This window comes from Camelus ferus, chromosome 15 (assembly GCF_009834535.1).
Source record: "Camelus ferus isolate YT-003-E chromosome 15, BCGSAC_Cfer_1.0, whole genome shotgun sequence".
NCBI classification, from domain to species: domain Eukaryota; kingdom Metazoa; phylum Chordata; class Mammalia; order Artiodactyla; family Camelidae; genus Camelus; species Camelus ferus.
Window position 1 is genome coordinate 18,712,770 of NC_045710.1, and position 12,747 is coordinate 18,725,516.

At 39.1% G+C, this 12,747-nt stretch overlaps 1 pseudogene; it reads right to left on the reverse strand.

Moving 5' to 3' along the window:
- Nucleotides 1-732: 732 nt before the first annotated feature.
- LOC102512714 lies at nucleotides 733-1,767 on the reverse strand (annotated as a pseudogene).
- Nucleotides 1,768-12,747: the final 10,980 nt, after the last annotated feature.

The window sequence follows — 12,747 nt, forward strand, 5'->3', positions numbered from 1 at the left end:
GACAATCTGACAAACCAGTGGTTTTATATAGGGCTGTGGGAGTCAGGGAAGCCTGCTAATAGTGTTAAGCTGGTGACTTGCAAAGGAGTTGTGGGTCTGTGTATGTATACGAGTAGCCTCCTGGTAGTCACGCTTATAATCAGGACCCAGAAATGCCTTTTCTTTACTGACATCTTAATCATCCCCTTACATAAAAGCATAAAAATAGTGTTAAATTGGCACTGAGTCCCATAGGAAACATTCCTGTTCTCTCTCATCATTTCTACGGCACCTTTATCTTCAGTCCCACATGGTATTTGAAATGGCAGTAGTACTCAAATCTTCCACACAGAGAAAACCCCAGGGTCTCAGGAAGCAGCTGGGCTGGTGTTTTCTCTTCTTTAGATGCCACGGCAAAGCTGAAGAACACCGGGTGGTGGCTTTTAAAACTTTGGCTTACACAAGTGTAAATTACAGGTTGTAACGTGCCCTATACACATCTTAATTTTAATAAATCTGTCACTGTTCATCTTTGCCAGCTGACCCTGAAATTTGGGGGTTTATTCTGTGATATTATGCAACTATGATCTTAGATCTCCTCCTGCCCACCCCACTCCCCTCACCCTCCAACACACACACACACACACACACACACACACACACACACACATACACACATACACACACACACACACACACACACAAGAAAACCCTGGGCCATGTAAACCAGGACTTTCTTTTTTTGGAGGGTGAATGCAGTGTACTTTATTGATGGTACATGACAAGATAGGGCTCCCTGAGCACCTCACTGTCTTCAGGGGGTTTGGGATGGAAACCGTCTCAAACAGGAGATTCTCATTGTGTTGGGGGATAGATCTGGGGCAAGGACTCCCAGCAGCTGGAGCCCTCTCTCTCCCTCTTGCTCTCTCACTGGGGCTTGTGGTCCAGGGAGCTCTTATTCCTTGGAGGCCATGTGGACCATAGGGACCACTCCTCTGTTGCTGTAGACAAATTCATTGTCATACCAGGAAATGAGCTTGACAATGTGGTTGCTGAGGGCTATGCCAGCCCCACCGTTGAAAGTGATTGTCACTGTTAAAGTCATAGGCGTAAACCTGGTCCTCAGCACAACCCAGGATGCCCTTTAGGTGGCCCTCCAGCACCTTCTTAATGTCATCATATTTGGCAGTTCTTCCCAGGTGGCCCCATCAGACCCACGAATAACACATTGGGGGTGAGGACATTCCCATTCAGCTCAGGGATGACCTTGCCCACAGCCTTGGCAATACTAACAGAAGCAGGAATGATGTTCTGGGCAGCCCCATGGCCATTAGACCCACGGTCTTCTGGGTGGCAGCAATGGCATGGACTGTGGTCATGAGTCCCTCCACAATGCCAGTGTTGTTATAGGTGACCTGGGCCAGGGGTCCAAGCAGTTGGCGGTGCAGGAGGCATTGCTGACAATCTTGAAGAAGTGGCCATACTTCTCATGGTTCATGCCTATCGCAAACATGGGGTCATCAGCAGAAGGGCAAAGATAGTAACCCTTTTGGATCCACCCTTCAAGTGAGCTCCAGCCTTCTCCAAGGTAGTGAAGACCCCAGTCACTCCACAACATGTTCAGCACCAAGCATCACCCTGTTTGATGCTGGTGGGACTTTACTCCTGGAAGGTGGAGATGGGCTTTCCATTGATGACAAGCTTCCTGCTCTCAGCCTGGACTGTGTCATTGCACCTGCCATGGATGGACTCATATCGAAACATATACAGCATGTAGTTGAGGTCAGTGAAGGGTCATTGATGGCAACAATATCCAGTTCATCAGAATTAAGAGCATCCCTGGTGACCAGGCTCAATATGGCCAATCCGTTTACTCTGTCTGACCTCCACCATCAAGTCTCAGGGCTGTGGCTGGCACTGTACAAGGCGTGTACAAGACATGGCTGTTGGTTGAAGAGGGAGGAGCAGAGAGCCAAACCAGGACTTCCTTGACTGAAGCTACAGAAAATCTTGTGAAGCAACGGGGCAGGTTGTTGGTTGCTACTAATGAAATAAAATTCGTATTTTATGGTAAAACCAGAAAAATTTAAACATAAAAATTTTCTCTCCCATTTGGGCCTCCTCCCTCCCCTATAGTATGTGTTGTACATCTGCATTAACCAGACCTCCTTAGAAGATAAGCTTTTTTCTTAATCTTGTAAGGGGTCACGATGACCCACTCTCACTTTATGTGTGCAGATCTGGACTGTGTAAATATGCCATTTAATGTACAACCTCTTGTCCCCATAATTGTGCTTAGACCTCTAATGGTGGAGTGGTCCTCAAAGTTTCTGAAAGACTGTTTCCCAGGTTATAATCCTCACTTTGGCTCCAATAAAATTTTCCATTTCTTTCTGAAATAACTATTGATTAATTTTTTTGTCCACATGCATGGTGTAGCTGGCAGGATATCAGAGATACCCACCAGAGGACACCTGGAGTCTACCCTGAAGCGGTGCTCTGTACCGGCACGGGCCTGTTGAGGCCCACAGGCTTCTCAGTGCTCCTCAGGTGTTCGGGTGAGTTCTCCTGATACCTGGATCTCATTGTTTTTAAGTAACAGTCCTAAAAATTTTATTCAAGCTGTCTCTACTTAAGGCTTGGAGTCTTAAGGGGGCGCCAGTGCATTTCCGAGGTAGGGGCCTAGAGGGACCTAGGGCAGTAAGTAGGCCTAGGGAAAACTTAGGTGGCTGAGTTTTTGTTAAATTTGGCTTAAGTTGAAAAAAAAATGTTGATATATGGTCTGAATAGACCATTTACTTGTGAAATAAGAGACTGAATTATCCAGCTCCGAAGAATAAGGAACATTTGTTCCTTCTGGCCACAAGGTGTCCTCAAGTGACTGAGAACCTGACGGGAAGCATCTGAGAACCCTCCTGACTGCAGTGGCCCTTCAGGGGAATCCCATTACAGTCATTTAGTAAATACCCGTGCATCAGTCCTCTGATACCCTTTAGGTGGCCATGCAATTCTTTGAGGAATTAGAACCAGCCGTCCTTGTTTTACAGACCTAGTCTTTACAGGACAGGTGTGGCTCCAGAAACAATTCAAAACTCAACAATCTTTTTACCACTCCCAAACCTCCCCTATTTATCTTAAGAGGCAAGTAAATTAAAAAAAATTCTGGCCTTAAGGGAACAAACGTTCCTCTTAGGAGGAACTTGCTTTTCTCCTCTGCACCTGAGATGTTCTACTTGGTCTCTAAGAACTCTTATCTAGGCCATCTTTTTAAAATGCAAATTTCAGGACTGTAATTTATTAAAAGAAAAACCAAAAGGGGGATAAGTAAATTGGAACTTGACTTGTCAAGGACAAAGGCAAATCTTAGGTGTCTTCTCCATTAATCTAAACAGGTGGCTTTAATTTCTTCCACCTGCCAGAAACTCAATTTGAATCCAATTTCTTTTGTAACTGTTGGGTTTTATATTATTGTACCTGACTCATGGCTGAACTTTTGGATTGGAAATTATGGGGTCTTTGTTTGTGTCCGTTTGTATGTTTGTATGTATCTATATGTGTGTGTGTGGTAGATGTGTGGTATTGCCAAAATTAATTTGTAAAAGATCTCTATTTAATTGGCTTAAAGGAAATTAAGTGCTTATATAAACACTCAGAAATATAAAAGAAACTTCCCCAAATGAATTTCCTGTGGTCTAGGATTAACTTTTAATGAATGAAAATGAATTTAAGTTTGCTAGTTTAAGACAGATATGTCTTTAGAGTCATCAACATTAAGTTGAATACTTTTATTGTACCTAAGTTTACTAGAAGTAAAATAAGATCCTATTGTTCCTGTTACAAAATTTATCTTCAAGAAAAACAATATGATAAAAAATTTAAGTAAATTAAATGTAAATGAGATAAGAGGTTTTTTTAGATGAACTCTTTAGGAATAATTATATTTTATGGTGTGTCTATACAAAAATAGTTTCTGCTGTACTGGGTAAGAAATTAGAGAATTCTAATAGAAAACATGGTGGCTTCATAAAACTGTTAACAGAAGATTAAGATCAAGAATTACTTACATAGGATTGAGTGAACTAATGAATATGGTTATAATATGGGGGGCTTTTTGTCTGAACTATGACTGGTTTTTGTTTTTTTCTTGCTTTTCTAAGTTTTTTTTAATGGAAGTATAGTTCATTTACAATGTTGTGTTAGTTTCTGGCATACAGCAAAGTGATTCAAATATATATATATTCTTTTCCATTATGTTTTATTACAAGATATTGAATATAGTTCCTTGCGCTATACAGTAGGACCTTGTTGTACATCTATTTTATATATAGTGCTTTGTATCTGCTAATCCCAAACTCCTAATTTATCCCTCCACCACCCTCTTTCCCCTCTGGTAATCCTAAATTTGTTTTTTATGTCTTTAAATCTTTCTGTTTTGTAAATAAGTTCATGAAATATTACTGGTTTTTAATCATTTTCCAGATATAAAGACACCCTTCCCCTCAAGCCAATTATGATTTACAGCAATTTGGTAAATTATACCTTTGTAAGTAGAATTGAAACATTTATCTTTTCTCTCTACCTAATCCCTCCAGAAACTGGAAACTCAAGTTCCCAGCAGCCTTATCAGGTGAATAAGAAAGAATGCCTCCTAAAAGGTGCAGGAATCTCAAGATATTTTGGGGACGTTGAGAAGTGAGGAGTCCACCCAAATCTATAAATATCTCAGGCAGAATCTAAGGGCAAGCACTTGGTGTGGCTTTCCTTGCCTTGAGAGGCCTTTTGAAAGTTCAATTTGAGATTCCTTATAAAGAGTTTCAGCATAGCCAATTTAAAAGAGCCAGAAGAATCAATTACACTTAAGTAAATAATCAGGCCAACTTTATTGAAATTAGACTTATTTCTCAAACAAACTGGCCTTAATTTGGCTATATTTGGTAGAAATTAGGGTAATTTTACAGAGGAAAAAATTGTGTCAGTGGATATTAAGTTCTAGTGTTGTCTTTGAGGTTTTTTGTGTTTACTGCCTAAGACTCACTTTCCAGATGGCTCCTTTTTGCTAAAAGTGACATTACTGTAAAGTTTAATTGGATCATTAAAAGCACATTCTAAGTTTGTTTCTGAACAGATACCTTATGGCCTATAACCAGAATATGCATAATGAAGAGACATCAGACAAAGGATTCTTAGCCATATTGGAAGGGCAATATTAGTCCTCCTCTCCTGACTGAGCTGCAACTCCTGTTTCTGACACCTGACTTCAAGTAAGGCCAGCACTACCAGACCAGGATGAGAAGACAATATCTAAGTTAGATAGCTGACCAAGATGCAGGACTAGTCCTGTATGCTAATTACTTTGATAACTGCTCACACTTTTGCTAATGAACCAAATGTATTTCTTCCTTGGGCTCAATTGTATGCAAGTTTCAAAAGTCAATCTGATTGCTGGGTTTGTGGCCAATTACCTATGTCTGGTACTGCTCGGTGACTTTGGTGGGTTTCTCCTTTCCAAGGCTCTAATTGTATGGCCCTTAGAAATTTTATTTTAGAAGAAAGAAACTCTAGTACTGTGCAAGCTACTACCAATATCAGTAAGTGGGACTCTCTTACCTGCCAATTAATGACACCTGTTCTGAACTTGGCCATAAATGCCCCCTTTGACTAGATGTTAACTATTGGGTAGTTCCTAACAGGACCCAGTGGATTTATGGAACATGTTTATGGCCTTAGCTCTCCCCAGGTTGTTTAGAAAGATGCACAACTGATTTCCCTCAGGCTCAAGCTCACTTACGGGTAGCCTTGGAAACAGCCCTTGCCTATCTGCCTTTAATGTAAGCACGCTGGGTTCCATCAGTTTTCCAATGGTATGATCATTTGGCTGTGGTATTTGTTCCTTCACTGGAAATAGAAGATACCATTACTCAAATAGAGGCTTCAGCAAAACTCACTCAGTAAGCTTTGTGTGATAGTAGTCAAGCTGTTAGCATGCTCAGTTCAGAAGTTTCCATGATGAGAAAAGTGGTCCTGCAGAATCACATGGCCTTGATTGTCTAACCGCTTCCCAAGAGGGAATCTGGGCTATAATACATACTGAATGTTGGATTTTTGTAACCATTGTGTCTTCTGATGTAACTCGTCTTGTGACACCTATGAAGAATCAAATTTCTGCTCTGAATGACCCTCTTCCCAGTTTAGGGAAAGTATTAGGAAAGTGGTTTGCTTTAGAAGGATCTTGGCTTAAAACTTTACTAATGACATTGTTACTCCTACTGGCAACTTTGATTATAATTTGTATAATTTATAATGTGATTGTTTCTTGCCTTCTGCACTGTGTATCACCTACTCCTACTAGATAACCTAAGCAACTTGAAACTACTGATTACATCTGTAATTCTCTCTAAATTAATGGTCATGCACGAGGTACATGCAAGGTAAAACTGGCATAAGTTCTATTGAACAACTTGGAATTGGCTGTTAGTCCTTGCCAGACATCTTACTAGAACAACACTCTAAAATTAGGAAAGAAAAAGCTGGGCTATTTAAGACCCGACATTGAGGGACATGATGGACCCAGGTAGGTAAGCAACCATCATCAAGGGATCAAATATTTGATCACCTAACACTTTCTATCAAAAGACTAATAATTAAAAGGAAGGAAAAGACTGTCTCCATGGTTATAATCCTTAGATTGACTCAAATAAGATTTTCCATTTCTTTCTTAGGTCGACTGTTGATTAAGTTTTTTGTAGGCACCGCTTTTAGGCACTAGCCTTTTCTTGTTAATGGAACTCTGATTTTGTTAAGTATGGGCTGGCAACAGACTCAGGAAAGATGGGGGTGTCACCCAGTCTGGTTGCCAGATTTAGCAAATAAAAAGATAGGACATTCAATTAAAGCTAAATTTCAGACAAACAACCAATAGGCAATCCTATCTCCCCAAGTTCTAAGGATGAACTCTGGTTAAGACAAACGAGGCAATCCCTTTCTCCTTGCTAGTGGTTGGTTTGGGGATGGGCATATAACAAAGTTGGACCAATTGCATCTGAGGAGAAATCTGGGGGCCTTTGGGAAAGATTTTCCTCCCTGATTAAAAATAGAGAGAGAGAAAGGAGAGAAGTGTGAGAAGTCCTTCATTCTTCCTGCCATCGGTAATCTCATGTGAAGATGTGGTGCTGGGAACAGCAGCAGTCATATTGTCACTGTGGAGTAAGAGTCATGAGAAAGTCAGAAAGACTGAGCCAGAGCTCTGACATTGCTGAACTTCCAAATTAGGCAGCTCTGGAATCTTTTCTCCAGATTTCTGTTTTATAAAATAATGAATGTCCTCACTGTTTGCGCCTCTTTAGTTGGGCATTCTGTTTATGCTGCTGTAAGCATCCTAAATGATTCAGCTGAAAGTGTTTTGCATCTCACTCAGCTGGTGTCAAATGTCTGTGATTCTTAGATAGACCTAGAACTCAGCTAAAGAATTTTACCCCATGCAGATAAAGTTATTTTTATTATGAGATCTACTGGCCTAGTAGTATCACATGGGTCTTTCTCAACTTCTCACACTTTCAAGAATCACAGAAACCTTCCCACAGACTTTGGAAGGTGGATGGGAGACAGCGATTCTGGCCTCCTGGGATGGAATAGTTATTAACAGTTCTCTATCTCCTCAGTGTCACTGACAGCTTCGGAGAGCTCTGCTGGCTGCATGAGGAAGTGCTAGCCAGGCAGGCCAATTTCATGGGACAAACAGACATTGTTTCACAATTTTAGTTGTGAAATGGACAACCTTTAACCCAGAAGAAGTTGGGATTGGTGATTCTGAGATAGTATTAGCATCTGTGGCATCTGTGCTGTCAGTTTTGATTACAATACCCACTGTTTGTTGGTTTTATTTCTAAACATTCTATAATGAAGAAAATTTATCAAATGTTTAGTGGCCATATTTTTAATATATGGCAAACATTTTTATTTTCAAAAAGTGCACATGGCAACTATAGAATTCAGACCAGTAAGTCTCCCATCCTAGTCTCCTTTTTTCATTTTCTAGAAGCAACCATTGTTATGTTTCTTGTGTATCCTTCCAAACATTTATATACATAGACAATTATATAAATATGTGCAACTTTTCAAATGCAGATGGTAGAACATAATACATATTAATTATATCATGGAGATCCTCCCATGTCATTACTTTAAAAATTGCCTTATTCTGTTCATGGGCTGCATAGTATTCTCATGCATGGTTACATTAATTACCTATTAGCCAATCTCCTGTTGATAAACACTACAATGGACCTTTGTCATGTTTTCTGGTTGGCCTGCTTCTCTGGAACACTTCTCATGTTGGAGGAAATACTTACTCTCCAGTTTCCTTGGAAGTTCCCCAACAAGTAGCACCCAGGCCAGTCTCCAAATCAGAAGTGGACCCCAGGGGGGGAAATGTGCTTTGGGCAGGACATCCATTTTGCTGGCAAGGGTGTAGAACAGCCTTATGATTTTGAGGGTAATAGGTTTTACAAAGTGAATTCCTGGTGCAGAAGAGATATTGGTGGTACTACTGTGAGTCATAGTTGCAGTTACAGTCATGTTCTGGGTTGCAGTGCAAATTGTGGCCTCTAGTTCTTGGTCACAGCACAATGTTCTGGGCCTTTTACTCATCAGGCTATTTTTATATGTGATTTGTGGCTTTATTTCTTGAGGTTTAGTATCAAGCCTATTCTCTAGCCCTCCCAACAATTATCTTTACAATAAATGACTACCTGCTGATAAGAGTCACTTCTGCTTGCAACCAAGAGCCCTGTCTGAGATATTTCGTTTTCCTTCTAATTTGTTATTTTTTTAGGAAAAAAAAAAACTTCAATGACAATCTTTCATATTCATCTTTGTGCTTGTGTGGGGGTAAATCTGTGGCATAACACTCTAAAAATGGGATTGCTCTGAGAGAAAATATTGCAAAAGACACATTTGATGAAGGACTGCTATGCAAAATGTACAAAGAACTATTAAAACTCAACAATAAGAAAATAAACAACCTGATTGAAAAATGGGCCAAAGACCTTAACAAACACCTCATCAAAAATGGCAAATATGCATATGAAAAGATGCTTCACATCGTGTCATCAGGAAATGAAAATGAAAACGTTACACACCCATTAGAACGACCAGAATCCCAAAACACTGATAACACCAAATGCTGCCGAAGATAGGGAGCAACAGGAACTCTCATTCATTGCTGGTGGGAATGTAAAGTGGTACAGCTACTCTGGAAGACAGTTTGGCAGTTTCTTACAAAATTAAACACTCATACCATACAATCCAGCAATTACACTCCTTGGTATTTAACCAAATAGGTTGAAAACTTGTATTCACACAAAAATCTGCACATGGATGTTTCTAGCAGCTTTATTCATAATTGCCAAAACCTGGAAGCAACCAAGATGGTGGATGGAGAGGTAAAGTATGGTACATCTAGACAATGGAATACTATTCAGCATTAAAAATAAATGAACCATCAAGTCACAAAAAGATACGAAGGAACCTCCAAAGCATACTGCTAAGTGAAAGAGGCCAATCTGAAAAGGCAACACACTGTGTGATTCCAACCATATGACACCCTAGAAAAGATGTAACTACAGGAACAGTAAAAAGATCAGTGGTTGCCAGTGGTTCTGGGAGAGGAAGGGATAACTAGGTGGAGCACAGGGGAGCTTTAGGGCAGCGAAACTATTCTGTACAATACAGTAATGGTAACAACAGGTCATTATACATTTGGCAAAGCCCATAGAACGTACAGTACAAAGAGTGAACCGTATCGTAAACAATGGACTTTAGTTAATAATAATGTGCCAATTTTATTCATCACTTATATTTACACCACTAATGCAAGATGTAACCAGTAGAGGAAATTGTGTGCTCAGGAAAACAGGATACGTGGGCAATCTCTACTTTCCAATCAATTTTTTGGTAAAACTGAAACTGCTCTGGAAAAAAAAGTAAAATATTAAAAAGACCTATAATGAAGACCACTTTATACTCTAGGATAAAAAAGATGAACAATAATAAGAATTGGCAAAGATACGGAGAAATAGGAACTCTCAGGAATGAAGTACTGATAGATGTTACAACGTGGATAAATCTTGAAAACATTATGATAGGTGAAAGAAGCCAGTTACAAAGGGCCACATATTGTATGATTCATTTATGTGAAGTGTTTAGACGAGGCAAATCCTTAAAGTCAGAAAGTAGAGCCCCACCCCCACTCCCTGGAGACCGGTAGGGAGCACCTCTCCCCCTCCCAGCTAGGGTGTGCCATCAGAGGCCTAGTGGGGAGCCTGCCCTTCCCAGGGTGTCAACAGAGGCTCTGTGGAGAACCTGGACTTCTACTCTCATCTGACAACAAGGTGATTGTATGTAATTATAATGTCAAGTACAACCAGCAAATACAGGTTTGAGAAAAAAACAGCTGATTCTTGGCAAGCATACAATACAACCAGTGGGAGCCATGTGCATGTGATTACTTTAGAGAGTAGTCTATTGGCTCCTGCATTTTAATGGGTTTTGGCCACTGGTCTGTTAGCAGAATAAGCGGAGAATATTTCTCAGTTGCTGAGGTGGTCAAGTCAAGACTAGTTAGGGTTGTGACTGCAATTCTGCATGGAAATATTGCAAATTAAGTGAGCCTTTTGCATCTAACCCTGCTTACTACTTTGAAGTTACAGTGCCTATCCAAAGACAGAGCAGAGCACACTATAAGCACCATTCATACTTTGGATATTGAGGGCCCCTTATGGACAATTCACAGTGATGGCTCCTTGGAATTACCTGTCAGAATCAAATACAAAAATTCACAAAGGAGGCTCTGCATGATCTGGTACTCACATTGCCCAGGAAAAGCTGTTTCTATGCTATTATTATCCAGGACAATCAAATTAATCTATAAATTTAATGCAATCCCAACCAAATCTTAACGGGACTTTTAAATTGGAATTTAAGAATTCTGATTCTCTTCTAAAAGAAAATATTCAATAGCAGTCAGAAAAAATCTGAATAAAAAATACTGCATGGGAATTTGCCCTACAATATCAAAAATGTAAATATAAAAATACATAAAGCTATGTTAAAATTTTACAAATAGATTTATCAATGTAAAACTAAAGAGACAGAAATAGACAAATGGATCTGTGGAATAAAACACAGAAACAGATCCACATGAAGCTTATAACAGAGGTGACATTTAAAAATCTATGAAGGAAGAGTGGCTTTTTCAATAAATTATGTGAGATAATTGGCTATCCACTGAAGAAAAAATAATTTTAGTTTGACCCTCCTGGCCCATCACATTGAACACAGATGGTACAAAAAGGAAAACAGTTAGGGAAAAAAAGTTAAAATATTTTAAAGGATTTAAAACTATATTTTTAATAATATTGGGGTGGAGAAAGCCTTCCTAAACAAGGTACAAAACCCAGAAACCATTAAAAAAACAGATTTGTGCTTATAAAATTTAAAACTTCTGTTAAAAGAAATACTATAATAAAAGCTGAAAGAAAAGACAAAGTGTAGGAGAAAAAATATTGTTGCATTGAATGAATATCCAGAATTCTGACAACAATTTAAATCAACAGAGGATATGACTAGGAAATTCATAGAAAAATGCAAATCAGAAAAAAAGAAAGAGGAGGAGGAGGAAGGAAAGGAGAAGAGGGAGGAGGAGGAAGCAAAGAAAAGAAAGAGAAAAGAGGAAAGGTGCTCAAACTCAATAGTAGTTAATAAAAGCATATTAAATGAGATGGGTTTTGCCCATCAGATTGTTCAGCATTTAGAAGATTGCTTAAAGACACAGTTTTTGCTATGTAATGCTTGAGTTGCAGGAGGTTTCTAAATGGTTTATAATTTCCAATACGATTTGTCTTTAATTCAGGTGTTACTTAAAAGTATATTTTAAGCTTCCAGATGGACAGGGCTTTTAAAATATTTTAGTATTGGTAATTCATGAATTGTTCAACATGTATAAAATCAAGTCAAAAACACAGTGTATAAAAAGAAGCAGAAAGATGAGAGAAAAGGCTCCCCTCTCAGCCCCATCTCCTTATCATCCCACCCCCACTCACAGGCATACATCTTTGTTTCTTCGATACCCTTCCAGAGATAGTTTGTGCATATACAAAGAACCATTAATGTAGGCTTTTCCTCATCATTTTCACTACAAAGGGTGGCATAGTAATATTACTACATGTTTCTTCTTACGAATATATTGGAAATGAGAGCTATGTCGATGACTATCGTATATTGTTTTTAATTACTGAGAAATATACCTAGAGCATATGAGATACATTTGTAATGCTTAACGTGAATTTTTATGATATTCCTACCCAGTGAGGAGCTAGAACACTGTACCTTCAAAGCTCCACCAAAATCATATCATCCACCCTTTTCCCTTGAGGTAACCATGTTCCTGTCTGTTAATCATTCCTTTGCTTTTCTTTATGGTTTTACTTCCTTCATATGGGTCCATAAACAATACAGCTTAACTTTTTTTCTGCTATGAACTTTAACAAATGGAATCACAGTGTTCGATGACTTTTTTTTAAATAATTAACTTTATTTATTTATTTGTTTTATTTTAATGGAGGTGCTGAGGATTGAACACAGGACCACGTGCATACTAAGCATGCGCTCTACCACTGAGCTACATCCTCCCCTCCTCAATGACTTGCTTTTTTTAAAAATCAACACTAGCCTGTTTATGAGTATGGCTGTGGTTAATTTTTTGTCATTACT